We start from the raw sequence: 20667 nt of genomic DNA, 5'->3' as shown, positions 1-20667 counted from the left end.
TAAATAAATCAATCCATCGTCGTTGTCTCATATTCAATTCGGATTGTGAGAACAGATACTTCAGACTTTTGTGATCAGAAAATATTTCAAACTTCTCGCCGTATAAGTAATGTCTCCAGATCTTCAATGAAAAGACAATTGCAGCCAATTCAAGATCATGAATCGGATACCTGACTTCACGTGGTTTCAGTTTTCGAGAAGCATAAGCTATAACATGTCCTTTCTGCATTAAAATACATCCCAAACCTTGGTGAGAAGCATCACAATATACAACAAAATCACCAGTACCTGTAGGGATTTTCAAAACCGGCGCTGTAGTCAATCTCTTCTTTAGTTCGATAAAACTCCTTTCACATGCCTCAGACCAAATAAATGGTGCATTCTTCTGTGTAAGCTATGTAATAGTGTAGTGACCCTGCATGGAATCACCTACTAACTGGCAACTAATAGCATGCATTAAACTTAATACAGCAAAATACTTAACAGAGTAAAAACGTGCGGAAACATAATCCATAATTTACATATCAGCTTAGTAATATAATCCAGGCATAAATCTGTAGTGATACAACCATATCGAAATTCTTAAAAGTAAACATTATACAGCTAATAAATCGTGCTGTATAAAAACTTTCAAAGCTCCTGCTCCCTAGTCCTGCCTTGAACTACCAGCTCCGTCCATCCTGCGACCTGTCCCATGGAATAGGGTGTCCAAGATAACAACTAGGACGTGAGCGCTACGCCCAGTACATAGACATGAGTAAACATATGTATATAATGCATGCAACATGATGACTGGTACAGGGTCATCTGAAAAGTCATGCTCAGAACCGGCGCCATATGAGTGCTGCCACCGCACGGATCAACCTCTGGGTGCAACCACACTCGTCTAGTACACCAGAGTAGACAGACATAAATGCCCCCGCCGTCGCGGTACTCTCAGTGACAGACTATCGAGTATAGAGCTGAGCGGCTCTATAATCAGGTATAACAAGGTATAGGCTCAACGTGTATATGCACATGACATATGAGTATAGAAAACGGAAAATCATACATCATGCCATATAATAATGCCAAATAAATGCAACATATAAACATGTATACTCGCTGGCAATCTCAGTCAATGTGTACGTACCTCTAGGCTAGTTCAAGTATAATAGGATCCTAGGTTCCAAGCCTATATTCAAAAGTTCACCGTATCACTACATAACTTCTATAAGCCTTAACTAAGCTAATAAGTACTCCCAAAACTTAAATAGATTCCCGAACCATACCTTCGTCCGTAGTTAGCCCTTTGGAGTCGCTAGTCCTGAATGACTATAACCTCACCGTGGTTATTTCAGAACCTCACTATTAACCGATAGGGCCCTCAAGTGTATATCTCACACTATATAACTGAAGAAGGAAACGCGGGAATTTGTATTTCAAAACTGAAGCAAATGAGCCCTATTTATAGCCAAAATCTCGGCAACGATCGGAACCACCGATCTCGGGATCGGAGCTTCCGATTCCAGATCATTCTGTGCATGTCCGACACGTCGGGATCGGAACCACCGTTCCGGGATCGGAACTTCCGATCGAACCCCCGATCAACACTTGTCAAAACTCACGGCTGAGTCATCGAGCATTGCTGGCTGGCTGAGATCGGAACCTCCGTTCCTGATCGGAACGTCCGATCCCCGTGCATCCGATCTGCTTCCGAAGTGGTCAGGATCGGAGCTTCCGAACTGGGATCGGAGCTTCCGATTTGGCCCAAAGTCAAAAGCCCAAATTCCTCTTCCGAAGTCAAATAACACTCCGAAATAGATCAATTACCAACCCTTAATCATGTTTAACATATTATTATCTTAAAATGGGTTCCGGGTTACTACATTCTCCCCACCTTTAGATATTTCGTCCGCGAAATAACATCTAAAGATAAATCAAGATAACAATATGAAACAACAAACCATGTCTTATTACAACAACGGTAATTACATCTTATATGGTAATAAAAAATACAAAGCAAACAACTCAGGATATTCTGCTCGCATACGACTCTCAGTTTCCCAAGTTGCTTCTTCAACGCCTCGGCGCTGCCACTGTACCATCACAAGTGGTATAGTCTTATTCCGAAGAACTTTCTCCTTCCTGTCTAGGATACGAATTGGTCGTTCAACAAAAGACAGATCTGGCTCTAGCTGAATATCAGTAGATTGAATCACATGAGATTCATCAGCTATGTACTGTCGAAGCAACGACACATGAAAAACATTGTGTATACTGGAAAGAGATGGCGGTAAAGCCAAACGATAAGCAACATCTCCGATCTTCTCCAGTATTTGGAAAGGCCCAATGTAACGAGGAGACAACTTGCCTTTCACACCAAATCTCATCACCTTCCTGAAAGGTGATACTCGCAGAAAAACATATTCACCAGGCTCAAACTGAAGTGGCCTGCGGCGAATATTCGCATAACTGGCTTGTCTATCTTGAGCAACTTTGATCCTATGCTTGATCAAATCTACCTTGTCTACAATCTGCTGCACCAATTCAGGACCCTCGACTTGCCGTTCCCCGACTTCATCCCAGAATAACGGAGTACGACACCGTCGACCATACAATGCCTCAAAAGGTGCCATATCAATACTACGATGATAACTGTTATTGTAGGCAAATTCAATCAAAGGTAACTGATCCTGCCAAGATAAACCAAAATCCATGACAGAAGAACGTAGCATATCCTCCAGCGTACGAATAGTGCGCTCTGACTGCCCGTCAGTCTCCGGATGATACGCCGTGCTCAAACTCAGAGTGGTACCTAATGCCTGCTGAAAACTACCCCAAAAATGTGAAGTAAATCGCGGATCTCTATCACTGACGATACTCACTGGAATTCCATGTAATCGCACAATCTCCTGAATATATAAGTGTGCCATGCGATCATAAGAATACTCCCGGTTATAAGGAATAAAGTGTGCTGATTTCGTCAAACGGTCAACAACGACCCAGATAGCATCACACTGACGTGACGTCATAGGTAAGTGGGTGACAAAATCCATAGTTACGTGCTCCCACTTCCATTCAGGAATCTCAAGATTCTGCAGTAATCCACCTGGTCGTCGATGTTCAGCCTTGACCTGTTGACAAACCAAACATCTCGAAACAAACTGATAAACACTTCGCTTCATTCCCTTCCACCAGAATCTAGTTCGCAAGTCCTTATACATTTTCATACTTCCAGGATGAACTGATAATCGACTCCTGTGAGCTTGAGATAGAATATCATTCCTGAGCTCCGCAACATTAGGTACAACCACTCTATTGGATAGGCACAATAAACCATCTGCCTAAAAATGGAATCCAGATGTATTAACTCCATTGGCTAGACGTGCCAATCGCTGAGTCTTAACATCAGATATCTGAGCATCTCTGATCCGAGAATACAATACCGGCTCAGATAGAATAGTATACAAACGAATCCCATTCCTCCCTTTCTTGTGCTTGAGCGTAAAACTCAATGAACAGCACTCTTGAATCATATGAGATATTTCATTAGTCTGAAGTGCAGACAGTCTCACCTGCCGACTCAAGGCATCAGCAGTAAGATTAGCAGAACCTGGATGATATTTGATTTCACAATCATAATCCTTCAGGAGATCCATCCAGCGTCTCTGTCGCATATTCAACTCTGCCTGAGTGAATAAATACTTCAAACTCTTGTGATCCGTAAATATCTCAAATTTCTCGCCATAAAGATAATGTCTCCAAATCTTGAGCGCAAATACAATGGCGGCTAACTCGAGATCATGCACTGGATAATTACTCTCATGCGACTTCAACTGTCGAGAAGCATAGGCAATAACATGTCTATGCTGTGTCAAAACACATCCTAACCCCTGACCAGAGGCATCAGTATAGACAACATAACCTCCTGATCCAGAAGGTAGAGCTAGCACAGGTGCAATAGTAAGACGTCTACGCAGCTCGTGAAATGACTCCTCACAATCCGAGGACCAAATGAAGGCAACATCTTTCCGTGTAAGCTGAGTCAAAGGCCTGGCCAACTGTGAAAAATTCTCGATGAACCGACGGTAATATCCCGCTAGACCCAAGAAACTACGAATCTCAGCAACCGTCGTCGGTCGAGACCAGTTCAGCACTGCCTCTATCTTACTAGGATCAACAGATATCCCTTCATTAGAAATCACATGACCGAGAAATACTACCCGATCAAGCCAGAATTCACACTTGCTCAATTTTGCATATAGCTGCTTATCTCGTAACGTCTGTAGAACAATCCTCAAATGGTGTGCATGCTCATCCTTGTCATGAGAATAAACAAGAATATCATCTATAAAGACGATGACAAATCTATCCAGATAATCTCGAAATACCTGATTCATCAGATTCATAAAGACTGCCGGTGCATTCGTCAAACCGAATGGCATCACCAGAAACTCATAATGCCCGTATCTGGTCCTGAAAGCAGTCGTAGATATATCTGAGTCTCGTACCCGCATTTGATGGTATCCAGATCTCAGATCTATCTTCGAATAAACAGAAGTACCCTGTAGTTGATCAAACAGATCATCAATCCGCGGCAAAGGATACTTATTCTTGATGGTGACATGATTCAACTGCCTGTAATCAATACATAATCGCATCGATCCATCCTTCTTCTTTACAAACAAAACAGGTGCTCCCCACGGAGAAACACTCGGACGAATATATCCCTTATCAAGCAGATCCTGTAACTGCTGTTTCAATTCCCTCATCTCTGACGGTGCCAGACGATAAGGTGCTCGGGATATAGGCGTAGTTCCTGGTACTAGATCAATACCAAATTCAACCTCTCGAACCGGAGGAAAACCAGGAATCTCATCAGGGAATACGTCAGGAAACTCGCTGACAACCGGTAGCTGATCAATACCCGTACTACTCATGGACATATCAACTGCATAGATGAGGTAGCCCTCCCCACCTGACTCCAAGACATGACATGCCTTCAGAGCCGAAACAAGTGGCATCGGAGGTCGCGCACCCTCACCATAAAAGTACCAACTATCACCCTCAACAGGATGAAACTGTACCAGACGCTGATAACAATCCACAGTAGCGTGATACAAAGTCAGCATATCTATTCCCAAAATACAATCAAAATCCGTCATCGCTAATATCATCAAATTAGCCGATAACACATTACCCTCAAACTCCAGAAGGCAACCCATCACTAGACGTTTAGTTACTACCTCCTGCTCCAACGGAGTAGATACAACTAAATCCATATCTAATGATACGTAAGGTAATCTATGTCTCTTAACGAAGCGACTAGAAATAAAGGAATGCGATGCTCCAGTATCAATTAATACAAGTGCAGGAATACCACATAACAAGAAGTTACCTGCCAACATGCGATCGCTTCCCTCCGTAGCCTGCTCCTGAGACAGAGCAAACACTTGCCCTTGAGTCTGGGGACGATAACCAGAAGAACTCTGTGGTGCTGGCTGCTGACGTGGAAAAATAGAAGCCTGAGATCCAACCTGGGATCCCGATACACTAGCAGAACCCATGCGCTGAGGACAATCTCTCCGCAGATGTCCCTGCTGACCACAAATATAACAAGCCCCAGTAGCTCTCCGACATGAAGCTGCAGGATGCTTCCCACCACAGTGGCTACAAAACTCCTCCTTCTTCTTCTTCTTCCCAAAGCGAAAAGTACCTCGTGAACCACGAGAACCAGACGAAGTAGTAGGAGTAGAAGAAGACGTAGGTACAGATGACACAACAGATTGAGCTCGAGGCTCAATAAATCCACTAGGCTGTGCTGGCATCATCAACTGTCCACGCCTGTTGCTGGTCTCCACAAGACGGCAACGATTCACCAAAGTCTCATAAGACACCGGGTCATCACAGACGACAACCTGAGAGTAAATATCTTGGTTCAGGCCTTGCAGAAAGATATCATATTTCGACGCATCACTCTCATTGATATGAGGACTGAAAGGTAGCAGATCAAGAAATCGCTGTTGATACTGATCAATAGTCATTGATCCTTGCCTCAAAGTAAGCAACTCCATAGATCGTGCTTGGCGAACAGCCGGAGGAAAATACAATTTCTGAAACTCCCGACAGAAATCCCCCCAAGTCACCTGTCCTCTCTCAGTACGTGCCTGAGCAACCTTGGCATCCCACCAAAAACGTGCTCTATCCTCTAGAACGAATTCTAGAACTTCCAGTTTCTGCTCCTCAGTACACTCAAAAGCTCGGAACGTGCTCTCAAGTTTAGACATCCAGCTTCTAGCTTGTTCAGGATTCTCGCCTCCCACTAAGGGTTTCGGTCCTACCTGCATAAACTTATTAATAGTATAGCGACGTCGACCCTCAGGAGGACGATGTTGATCATCCTGATGATGATGGCGACGATGATGATGACCACCTCCCTGGCCAATACTACCGTGACTCTCGTCAGCCATATCCTGAAAAGAATTGCACATTAAAATCCCAAATGCGCAAAAATTACTCAAGACTAAACTAAATCCCAAGTACTAATCCCAAAATCTATGCATGCTCTGATACCAAAAATGTAGTGACCCTGCATGGAATCACCTACTAACTGGCAACTAATAGCATGCATTAAACTTAATACAGCAAAATACTTAACAGAGTAAAAACGTGCGGAAACATAATACATAATTTACATATCAGCTTAGTAATATAATCCAGGCATAAATCTGTAGTGATACAACCATATCGAAATTCTTAAAAGTAAACATTATACAGCTAATAAATCGTGCTGTATAAAAACTTTCAAAGCTCCTGCTCCCTAGTCCTGCCTTGAACTACCAGCTCCGTCCATCCTGCGACCTGCCCCATGGAATAGGGTGTCCAAGATAACAACTAGGACGTGAGCGCTACGCCCAGTACATAGACATGAGTAAACATATGTATATAATGCATGCAACATGATGACTGGTACAGGGTCATCTGAAAAGTCATGCTCAGAACCGGCGCCATATGAGTGCTGCCACCGCACGGATCAACCTCTGGGTGCAACCACACTCGTCTAGTACACCAGAGTAGACAGACATAAATGCCCCCGCCGTCGCGGTACTCTCAGTGACAGACTATCGAGTATAGAGCTGAGCGGCTCTATAATCAGGTATAACAAGGTATAGGCTCAACGTGTATATGCACATGACATATGAGTATAGAAAACGGTAAATCATACATCATGCCATATAATAATGCCAAATAAATGCAACATATAAGCATGTATACTCGCTGGCAATCTCAGTCAATGTGTACGTACCTCTAGGCTAGTTCAAGTATAATAGGATCCTAGGTTCCAAGCCTATATTCAAAAGTTCACCGTATCACTACATAACTTCTATAAGCCTTAACTAAGCTAATAAGTACTCCCAAAACTTAAATAGATTCCCGAACCATACCTTCGTCCGTAGTTAGCCCTTTGGAGTCGCTAGTCCTGAATGACTATAACCTCACCGTGGTTATTTCAGAACCTCACTATTAACCGATAGGGCACTCAAGTGTATATCTCATACTATATAACTGAAGAAGGAAACGCGGGAATTTGTATTTCAAAACTGAAGCAAATGAGCCCTATTTATAGCCAAAATCTCGGCAACGATCGGAACCACCGATCTCGGGATCGGAGCTTCCGATTCCAGCTCATTCTGTGCATGTCCGACACGTCGGGATCGGAACCACCGTTCCGGGATCGGAACTTCCGATCGAACCCCCGATCAACACTTGTCAAAACTCACGGCTGAGTCATCGAGCATTGCTGGCTGGCTGAGATCGGAACCTCCGTTCCTGATCGGAACGTCCGATCCCCGTGCATCCGATCTGCTTCCGAAGTGGTCAGGATCGGAGCTTCCGAACTGGGATCGGAGCTTCCGATTTGGCCCAAAGTCAAAAGCCCAAATTCCTCTTCCGAAGTCAAATAACACTCCAAAATAGATCAATTACCAACCCTTAATCATGTTTAACATATTATTATCTTAAAATGGGTTCCGGGTTATTACAAATAGGCTTCGCTATAGATGAAAAATCTCGAATGAATCGACGGTAATAACCAGCTAAGCCCATAAAACTTTGAATTTCTGGCACAGATGTCGTTCTCTGCCAACTGATCACAACTTCTACCTTACTCGGATCAACTGAAATGCCATCTCCTGAAATTATATGACCAAGAAAAACAACTCTCTGCAACCAAAATTCACATTTGGATAACTTGGCATACAATTTCTCTTCTCTTAATGTTCTCAGTACAATTCGGAGATGATCAGCATGTTCACACAGATTCTTAGAGTATATCAAAATATCATCGATAAAGATAATCACAAAGTCGTCTAAATATCTTTGAAATACTCTATTCAGCAATCCCATAAAAACTGCTGATGCATTCGTTAGACCAAAAGGCATGACTATGAATTCATAATGGCCATACCTGGTTCTAAATGCAGTCTTAGGAATGTCCTCGTCTCTAACCCTCAACTGATGATAACCGGATCGTAGATCAATCTTCGAATATACCGACGATCCCTGCAATTGATCAAATAAATCATCGATACGAGGTAAAGGATAACGATTCTTTACCATTGCTTTGTTCAATTGCCGGTAGTCAATACATAATCTCATTGATCCGTCTTTCTTTCTAACAAATAATACTGGAGCACCCCATGGGGACACACTCGGTCTGATATATCCCTTGGCCAACAAATCTTCGAGTTGGTCTTTCAGTTCAATCGGTGCCATTCGGTAAAGTGCTTTCGATATCGGCTGAGTACCTTGCATCAATTCAATACCAAAGTCTACCTCTCGGTATGGTGGCAATCCTGGAATCTCGTCAGGGAATACATCTGCAAACTCATTCACCACTGGTATATCAGTCAATTTTGGACTAGTCTTCAACACATCAACTACATATATCAAAAATCCCTCTACTCCCTTCTGTAACAAATCAGTCATAGCAATACTAGATATCAAGGGAATTTTAGATCTAGCACCCTTACCATAAAATTTTCATTCGTCAGCCATCACTGGTCTGAACCTCACTATCTTCTGAAAACAATCAACTGTTGCTCTGTACTTAGTTAACATATCAATACCGATTATACAGTCAAAATCAGACAAACCAAGAACGATACAGTCAAGCTCAACTTCATTACCTTCGCACTGTAGTACACAGTTTCTAACAGACTTCACTGATACTATACCTTTTCCCAACGGTGAAGATATAGACACTACAGTAGCTAATGACTCAACAGGCAATGAATACAATGTAACAAATTGTTCAGAAATAAAGGTATGCGACGCACCAGTATCGAATAAGACATAGGCAGGATAACCATAAAGAGAACAGTTATCTGCAATCACATCATCAGGCGCCGCTTGTGCTTGCTCCTCAGTCAATGCAAACACCCTAGCCTGCTGCCTTGGAGGTTGATTCACTGACTAACCTCCTCCTCCTCCTGCTCTACCCTGTGCTGCTGGTTGTGGTTGAAATGAATGCACAGAAGATCCTGATTGAGCCACTGGTCTCGATGATCCAGCACCCTGTGCACCTCCAGAACCACGCTGTGGGCAGACTCGTGCAAAATGACCTGTCTGATTGCAAATGTGGCAAGTACCAAAAACTCCTCGGCATTGTTCACTGGTATGTCGACCTCCATATTTGGTGCAATAAACATCTGACCTCTGTCCAGCTCTAGACTGTCGGGAACTACTTGAACTAGAAGAGCTACTACCACCTGATCTCTTGAACTGTTTGCTCTTGCCCTTACAGAAACTCGTCTTTCCACTACTGCTACCTCCAACTTCAAATCGAGGTGGATGTGGAATCTGTGGCTGTTCTTGTGGTTGCTTCATAGGTTGAGGAACAAACTGAGCTCCTCTTTATTTTAGTATTCCTACTTCTGCACCCTTTGCATGATTCAGAGTATCAGCAAAGGTACTTGGTCTTCCCGAATTTACAAGAGTAAACACGTCAGGATTCAAGCCATTTATAAATTGATCGGCTTGGGCTTCGTCACTGGCAGCAACATGTGGAGCAAACTTCATCAAACTCGTAAATTTTGCAACATAATCTTCAATATTCATTTGGCCGTGTTACAAACTTGCGAATTCCGCTCCCTTTTCCTTTCGATAAGACACAGGAAAGAAACGCCGATAGAAAGCAGTTTTAAATACAACCCAAGTAATAACAGTACCTCGGTTTTCAAATGCTTTCTTTGTCGCTACCCACCAATTCTTCGCAAGGCCATGTAGTTGATGGATTACCAATCTCACTCGTCGTTCATCCGCATAATCAAGTGACTCACAGTCAACAGAGTTCTCAGTCCCTTGCAGTGTCGGTGGTTTGAAGGATTGAAATCGCTTCAAAAGCTTCTCCATCGGATTGGCATCACCAAACAGATCAACAGAAGTACTACTCTGTCCATGTTCAGTTGCTGTCACTAGGACCTATGCAGCATTTGTCTGTTCTGGTTCATTCACTGCCAATGTCTGTCTAACTCTCAGTGCTGGTCGGGGAGGCATATCTGATAAACAAACAGATTAGTGCACAGTTCATCATATCATAACACATTTCTGTTTCAGTTCCTCCTCTGATTAGCACAATTATGTCTTCTCAAGAGATCGAATCTGATTCATACTTATTCAATACATGCTATTTCTTCAATCAGATAATCAGATAACATGTAATTCAGAAAACTGTAAGGCATTATCTTCTCATTCTATCACAACACCATGTGACAAATAAACATCGGGAAACAAGAGTTCATATACCATACAAGTATGAAAGCAATAAATAAATCAGAATAGAAGACTCGATCTACCCCGCTCATCTATTCTCAGTCCGAGAAACTTAAGCTCTGATACCACCTGTTGTGGGGACCTCGGGTTGCTAATCTCATCTTAGGGCAATTAATGATTAATAAACAATTAATCATGTATTTAAAAGAATACTCAAACCAAATAAATAATTTTTTTTTAAATATTGCACCTCGCTCGATCGGTTAAATCCTACCGATCGAGCGAGAAGAAAATCTCTCTTCTCGGGTCTGAGCATATTTTGGTCTCGCTCGATCGGTCAAATCCTACCGATCGAGCGGGCTCAAAAACTACATTTCTCTGTTTTGCATTTTAAGGCCTCGCTCGATCGGTTAAATCTTACCGATCGAGCAGCCTCTCTGCCCAGAAAATCTGCAAAAATAATTATGTTGTCAAGACTTGGAAATTTAATCCAAAACCAACTCAAACATGGTTGACAAACTCAGGAACATGCATATATACATATATTAAATCTCAAACATCAATCCATGCAATTATTACATCAAACTAATAGTGACCAAGACATTAAAACTATAAACTACACAAAGTGTACTTCAAGTCACATTTCTTCTACAAGTATGATGTTAGTTCAACTATCATGCATCATCTAAAACCTGGGTCCTCACTTGCTAAATCTCGCTCCCAATTTATCAATGTTGTCGTTGACTAGCTCCTGCCCCTTTTGTTGCCATGCACACATACAAAACAAAGCAACAGCTGGATAAACTCCGGTGAGAATACAATCTCAGTATAACCAACATATAGAAAGCGTTAAATACATCATATCAACTCTATGTAAACTCGACTCAACAAATAGAGTAAATTAACGCTTCAATAAGAATTGATTCATATAACTTTGAGGCCATCAATATTCATAAATGATCTTGACATGGATATCCATCTATCATAGCCATTCCGGGCTAGAAAATAAGGTTAACCGCAACCTTGGCATAGAATCAATTCAATATACAATCATATCGACTCAAACTTAAAGATCCATTACCTGAGATGGATCGACAACATCAAACATAAATCAAAACAAATCAAGTATGTGGTTTTTGCGGGCCAACTCAAAAATAGTCGTTCTTGAGTTTCAAAGTCCCTAACTCACGATGTCGTCATTATACCTTCGTTTATCTCGATTCTGAACACTTCAAGTCTGAAAGATACAATCAAAATACATATAACAAACTTTATCTCGATTCTGAACACTTCAAGTCTGAAAGATACAATCAAAATACATATAACAAACTTCATTCCAATCTATCGTATCAAAATCGAATCGAAAACATCATAAGATCGTCAATCAAACTCATTTCAAACCTCAATCAACCTTCGTCGGTACAAAGTCGGAGTCTTGCGTCGTTGGCCTTCCAAACTCAACTGAAACTGAAGAATAAAAATGCTATAACATATATAACATTTAGATAAGGATTTCAGCTCAAATATAGGCTATCAAAACAGTCTAAAAACTCGATTCAATGGCGTAGCGATTGAAAATCGATAACCGACAAAATATCGAAATCAATTCTATCTTCAATATCATTCATTCGTGCATCTCAACTCAATAACCAGCTGAAATATTATTCAAATCCTCCTCTCAACAGCCATAATAATTGATTTACATGCTGGAATCAAGATTGGATACATTCAATACAAACTCATCAATTCGGTTTCTATATAGAGTCGCATAAACGTTGAACACATGATTACAAACTCAAAATCTGATCTCTGCTCATAAACTGATTTTGAAATCCATATAAAACAATACAAAACTTACATGAGATCAAAGCCCTCATCTCAAGGATTCCAGAACAATTTACGGAATCGAAATCAGACAATCCATTCAAAAGATACGACAATTTGAAAAGTGAAAATTCCAAAGAAAAGAAAGGCTCTCGGCTCCCCTGTTCTTATTTCTGAATTTGCTTAGACAATAACACGTATACATGCTGATTAATCAACGAACATCCGATAACTTCAAACATAATTGCAGTTTAGTTCCTCAATTATTCAATATTTGCAATTCAGTCCTCGGCCCTTATTTTAATTCAATTTCAATCCAAAATAATTTAAGAACATTAGAATTTAAATTGAAACTCTAAATATTCCCAAATTAAATATACTCAGATTAAAATTAAATAAATTCGGATTAATATTAATTAATCCCGGGCCTTACATTGTCTTTCCCAGATCTGAATTTTAACTATCCAAAACAGCTGAAACATTGCGAACATAGTGTTTTACGGACATGTTTCACATGTTATGTGTTAACTGCTGTACCATCTGGCTTCAAACTGATTGGTTTTCATCCTTTTGCTTTTTCTCCCTTTCTCCTTGTGTTAACGTATTTCTTTGTGTCTTGATTTTTCTTGTTTTCTCTTATTTCTTGGTTTTCAGAATTTCTTATGTGTTTTCCTTCTCTCTATTTCTACTCCTATGTTGTTTAGACATTCTTTGTCTTTACAAATCGGGTGTATGTAGTTTCTTATTGTTTTTTATGAAAAAATGTGTTTAGTTTTGTATTCTTTGACTCGAAATTTGATTGCTAACAGTGTAGGATTCTCATTTAAATAGTTGATTTCTTTTTTTTTCCCCGTTTTTTTTACTGACGTTTTTATGTGAACAAGACAATACTTCCATTTACTTTCTTCACTTTCGTTCTGTGCATGTAGATATACCAACAGATGCGAATATGTTATTACTTCTTACTTTTAAATAATTTATAACAAATATCAAGTGTATTTTAACTGTACATATCATTTATAAATGACTTGGTTTACCCATTACATACCACCAGTCATATGTCCGTTTGATTCTCGAAATGAAAATTGTTTTTTTTTTGTGTTTTTTCACTTTGCTTCCACCTATTTCTTCAGTGTGTTGCACCTTTTCTGTTTACAGATCTTGAAAACTCTGCCGACTGTCATCTTGTTGTGGATAACTAAGCTTTGTAAGGTTAGGTTTTTCTCTATTTTCCTTTGTCTATCAATATTGCAGATTTGAGATCGAAAATAATGACAACTGAATTTTTACAATGGTTTCTTCTCTTGTTATACATTCCTTCTCTTATTCCTTTTTTGCACATGCACATAAGCTTGCTTTCTTTCTTTGTCGATCAGAGTTGCTGCTTCTGTTAAAAATATCCTTACACTGCATATTTTTGTATTTTTAAGTCTAAATCTGATTATTAACTGTGTTACATTCTGATTTCTTATTTATTTTAATATATTATGCTTATAGTTGTTTATTTCCCATATTTTAAATTTTTACCACCCAAGAAAGATGTAAATTTATACAGACCATTTTTTCTAGATACTTCTACATTTTTATATATCTGTGGGGACCTCGGGTTACTAATCTCATCTTAGGGCAATAAATGATTAATTAACAATTAATCAAACAATACATGAATAATAAACCAAGAGCAAAAATTTTATTTTTTTTAAAGAAGACCCCTCGCTCGATCGGATAAATTCGCCCGATCGAGCGAGCAAGAAAGTCCAGCTCTCGGGTCTGAATCCATATTGGTCTCGCTCGATCGGTGGAAATCACCCGATTGAGCGAGTCCAAAAACTCACTTCTCTGCTTTGGAAATTCACAGGACGCGCTCGATCGGTGGAGTTCACCCGATCGAGCGGGCACCCTGTCCAGAAAAATAAAAATGAATCTTGTTGTACAATGTGATTCCAAAACTTATACAACTTTCATATAAAATTCTAAACATGCTTCTAGCTAATTTACATGCATTCAAACTAATATCAAGTGATCTAGAATATATGAACTCTCAAGTATAAATCAATACTTGACAAAAACAACCTATACAAAGGTTCTTGCTTTCTAACATGTTTACCAAATCATAAATACATGTCATCTGCTTAAAACCCGAATCACCACATGCTATCTCTCTTCTCAAACTATCCAAGCCAACTCTAGCTTGATCATGCCCTAACCTGATGCAATGCACACATACAAACAAAACAACAGCCGGATAACTCCGGTGAGAATAAATCTCAGTATGAAAGACATGCATATACATCATGAAAGCATATGGAATCTATATGCCATACTAATCTAAAATCATAAAACATGTAATAACATGTAGATCATAGAATCATCATCTATTCTTAAATTTTTAAAGCATAACGATTCATCTACATCAATAGCACACATTCATATCTAGAATAGCGTATTACAACATGCTAGAATTTACAACTGCATAATCTAAACCATAGAAAACTCTAGGTTAATGCATAAATGCAATGCATGTGCCAAGGAATAGGCTATCAAATCTGATACCAATAAGCTTAGTTCTTGGGATCCCGGGGAATACAATATTTAACTAACCACCGACTCTCCCAATCGAGGTGGTGTTAAATATCTCAATTCCCCTGACTTTGGTGCAACTATAGTGAGTCATCTAGCTCTGGATATAAATCTATATTCCGTGCCATGAGTCATCTGACTCTTGAAGTAAATCTACATTCCATGCCACTCAACTACAGTTCTCCAAACGTCATATGCACTCTAGGCCATTCTGCCCTCTATGCTATTCAAGGTAGGGTTCAAGATGAATGCAACATAATCTGTATGCATTAATCAAATAAATACTGATAAACATCTTGAGCACACAAGTCAATATTCATAGCAACAAAAGCAAGTAAATCACATAAGAGCACTTAAACAACTAAGTATGTGATTTCAGGATAACTCGAAAACCACCACATTCTCGAGTTGTTCTACCTGGCAAGAATAATGTCAACTCATACCTTTAATCGCGATTCAAACCTCTTGAATCTGTTGCCAATGCTGATCATCTCAACGCTAGCCAAATCGGTCATCAAAATCTGCTCATTTCAATCAGTGCTACTTGAAGGTATTCTTGATTCAACTTCAAACACGTCAAGTCATTCAAACTTGAACTCGTCGATTCAAATTCGATAATCTTCACTTCAAATCTGAAATGGTTTATAATATAGCTAAACATCAATATCCAATCTGAATCGATGTTTCTTTAAAGCTTATGCAGTTCAAATCGTGCTAATATAATCGGAATTCAAACTGACGTCGCAACTATTCGAGTTCGATAAATCTTTCGATTCAAATATCATTATATCTTCATTCTAAACATAATCTCATATTCAATTCCTCCACAATCAACTTGAATATAAGCTCTAGACATTTAGAATGCATAACAAGTCAAAATCTTGAACCGGCGGCGTAACGGTACGATTTCGATCTTTCCAAAAGCTTAAACATCAATATGATCATCATCTTAACAACAAAACATCATCAATTCCAGCAGCATAACACGTGAATGTCATCCCCTAAAAATCAGATTTCTGAAAAATCTTTCTAAATTCTAAAACATGTTCAAACGACGATCTTTTCACGATCCGTCTTAAATATGCTATCATCGTATACGTTAAAACATGTTTATACAATCAAATCTTAATTCTAACAACAACTTAAAATTCAAACATGGTAGAAATTCATAAAACTTACGTCAGAACGTAGCACTCGGAGCTGTGATCGCAAATATATGCTTAATCAAAAATTCTACTGGGCGGATTGAATTTAATCGGGACTTGAAAGAGCAAAATTGGCTTTGGAATGAATTTTCAGACTCTCGGCTTCAGCTGCTGTATATCCACGTGAATGAAACTAGGAATATGTGAAAAGTAGATATATATTGGCCTAAGTGCAATTTAGTCCCTGAATTCTTCAATAATTGCAATTTGGTCCTCGACCAATCTTTTAATTCAATTTCAATCCTAAATAATTTAAAAATATTAGAATTTAATTCTAAACTCTAAATATTCTCAAATTAAATATTCTCGAATTAAAATTAAATCATTTCGGACCTTATCGCATTTTAGTCCTTGAATTTCTCAATATTTGCAAACTGGCCCTTGCTCGGATTTCTTCCTCAAATTAAATCCTTGATATTTATAATCATGGAATTCACATCTTAAATTTCATAAATATCAATTCAAGTATTTTTAATCTTTTAATTTAAGAATTCCGGATATTAAAATCTTAAAATCCGAAAATCCTCAAATTAAATATTTCTGACCCGAACTTGAAATCTCTAATTTCCATACATTATTAAATTCATATTTTCTCTCTTATTCGGAATTTAAATCTTAAATCCCATAATTAAGAACTTAATATTTCCAGGCCTTACATTTCCTCCCCTCTAAGGAATGATTTCGTCCTCGAAATCGCATTCGATCTGACTACGGATTCTCGTAAGCTGTATAGCTGACTGAAGTAATACTTACTTCAATTCTCTGAGCTTTCGATATCTATTCTGATATCTTCTCTTCTATCGTATCTTAATCTTCTTTCTGATTGCTTCTGCAATACATATAATCACTGAGTCAACTTATATCTAAGTTGCTCTTTCTCGTGATCTAATTCTGCATCAGTTAATCTGTCTTGCTTAACATCTTATCTACTTCTATTGTATCTGAATTGAATGCACATACATATTCTAGCTGATATTCTTCAGCCAATGCATATGGATAACAATTCATCTACCTGACAATTCGAGTATTAATCGATAAGCTATATCAAATACTCTCAGAAATCAATTCTGAAATCTCTTTCTGAACCTAATGATGCTCGGAAAAGAAATTCTTAACTGATCATTCTGTTCAGGCTTCACATTTCTATCTGTTACTCATTTGCTCATTCTATTTATGCTGTTCTGTTCTTATTCTGTTCGAAGCAATCTTCACATTCTCTATCGTTTCTTAACTCATATCTGGTCTGATAGCTAATATATCTGTAAGATTGTTTCAATATAAAGACAATTCTGTGTTTCTGATCAATTAATCATCAAAATACTGTCTTTATATCTATCAAATAGCTGTCACAGGAATCATAGTAATCAAGTGGAAAATAATCAATCAATTAGCACCGAATCTAGTACTGTCGTTCTGAGAATATCCTCGGAAATCTGGATAATCACATCTGATAATCCACTAATCATAGGATGGTATAATGAAATCTCATACAACCAAACACTCAGAACATCTGACAATCAATGCCACAATCTAGAAAACAAATCTAAAGTCTCTATCTCGACAATAGATTTCAAGAATTCCTGTAATCTGATCATTTTGCTAAATGCATAACCAGTATCTTTTTATGTTTGTATCATATCTAATACAACATATTCATGAATCTGTCGAAATCTACTACACTCTAAATCGCAAAATCATGACAATTCGAGTAGATTCAAACTAAAGTCGTTCACAAAGTTGATCTGTTTTCAACTCTTATGTAACTAATCTGTTACATAAATCACTTGCGTTCTTCTTTTCTGCTTCTTTTACTGGAATTTTAGTATTGGTACTGTCAATTCTGTCGTATCTATTTTCAGTTCTTCTTCCAATACTAATTTCCAAGTACTGACTACGTGTAAGTCATACATGTTTAGACAACTGAATGGATATTAAATATGTTGTCATATGCGTCTTTCAGAATCTGATATTCCATATCTAGAATATCTGGCATAATCAAATGATTATTCATCGCAAAAATTCATCTGTTTTGCTCTGCTGTCTTATCTCTTATCTTAATCTAGCATTTTCAATCAATCTGTTGCTTTTATCTGTCCAAACTAATTCGAGTTTAGCTTGGATCACAACAATTCTGATTGTTTAAGTATCTGCCAAGCATAAACATTCAACAAGTACAGATCTGTATCCAATAAATCCAGCAATTAGCTAAAACCCAGAAATCTTGCTAGTATTCTGAATCTGAATTTCTATCAGTTACGAGCCAAATACTTCAAGATACACTGAATAAATACATCAAATAATCAAAATTCTCAAATATCAGCTCAAAGGAACTTGCTCAAATCAAGATCATCCAAAATTACATATTCTGAATGATAAAATCTGCTAAGTGATACCATATCACTTGCATCATAAAAAAATCAAGAAGAATGAATCAAATCAGAATCTAGTAAAAAAAAAAAATAAGAGTCCATCAAACTCGATCGAGGTCGAATACAAAAACCTCAGAATTGATATCAAGAAATTCAAGAATCACGATTTCTATGATGTAATAGCTTCAGCAAAATTGAAGATAACGCTCAACTGTAACTGATTTTTCTTATTCTCTATTGACATGAGTTCATTTATTAATTCTTAGCTGACAATAGTCGAATATAATCTTTTCGACGTAACTTATTGTCATAGAATTAATCATCATTTCGGTACGACATAACTCTTTTCTACTAAATCTGCTAGCTGTTTCTGAAGTTCTTCAGTTCACGTAATGCTCTTCTATACAAGTTGTCATAATACCATTGTACTAGACACCACTCTATATAGAACTGCATTCATGTCGTAGAAAAATCGATATATGTCATTGAACTATTTCTGTACATTCTAACCATTGACATATCTGTCAATTCTAGGTTAATTCTGTACTAGTTCAATATATCGACTAGACTTCTACTGACATTCTTCCACGATCATCGTGATATAAACAGTACCGACATAATAGAAATTTATTTTTGCAACTCATATCAAATAGATCTTTACTCATTGCTATTGCTGATCTAACTTAATCACTGCACAGAATCAATCAATTCTTATCTGATACTCAGTTATTGCATTAATATCTATAATGCATATTCAATCTTATTTCCTCAAGTCTGCATTTCATCTTCTCTGTCTAATCATTCAAATGCATTTCTTCTACTCAAAGGCAAAAATCTCAGCAAATATATTGAATAAAGGCTCATCAGATACGGATTATAGCATAACAAATCACTAATCTATGACTGTATACTATGCAATCAATATATAAGCGGTTAACTAGAATTAACTCACTTACCTGTAATATTCTTGTCTGATACAACTTGAGCCTTTCAATCTTTGCTGCTGTTTCCACTATCTCTTGCTTCATAGCTATACTGCTATGGAAGTTGTAGTGGAGGTGATGATCATAGTGTTTCCACAATTACAGAGGCGTGAATAAAAATTCAACTCTGCCTCGTACTACCGGTTCATGATTTCGTTCTTCTCTTACTGGCTTGAAATCAACTTATGCGTCTCTACTGTTCTATCATCTTTAGCATATACGAAAAGAAACAATTCTGTTTACTTACCTGCCAAACAATTTCAGTACTTCTTCTGGCAGCTTCACCAACTTCTTGCTAAGTCCTGAAGTTGATATAAAATCAGGCTGGTTCTATGTTCATCTGAATATGCTTCTCTTGAACAACTGATCCAGCTCTTCAAATCAACTCCTTTCTAGACATAGCATATTCTGTATCTTTCTGAGTTTATGATTCATAGCTTTGGAGTTGTTCAACTAACATACTCCTCAGTACAATCGGTTCAAAACCTTACCTCAGCACGGTTCTGTTCTATCTGAGATTCTGTTCTGTCTGAGGTTCTCATGCTATCTGCATAAGCTGTCTTATTCGATAACAGAAGCAATATATATGGCAGAGATTATAACATACAATGTCAGTATAACATACATATAATCTCATGCTTCTGAATAGAACACATGCTTGCAAAGTCTTATGCTTTTTCACATATTACATGCTTAAAACGAATTCACTTATTCTAATGAATTCAATAACTCAGGCATACATATCAGCATATAAGCATGTAATTCTTATCTCAATAAAGCAAGTAGTGTTCAATCAAGCAATCATAGTCGCATATAATTCTATAAAACAAGTAAAGCATAATCATGCAATACTATAAATGCATGCGACTCAATCTAACCCGCTCAACTTCTATCTTAGTCCAAGACTTTACGCTCTGATACCACCTGTTTGAAAGAGTGGGTGCCCGGTGA

This window comes from Henckelia pumila, chromosome 1, assembly GCF_033568475.1.
Source record: "Henckelia pumila isolate YLH828 chromosome 1, ASM3356847v2, whole genome shotgun sequence".
Taxonomy (NCBI): domain Eukaryota; kingdom Viridiplantae; phylum Streptophyta; class Magnoliopsida; order Lamiales; family Gesneriaceae; genus Henckelia; species Henckelia pumila.
This window is presented reverse-complemented; position numbering follows the sequence as displayed.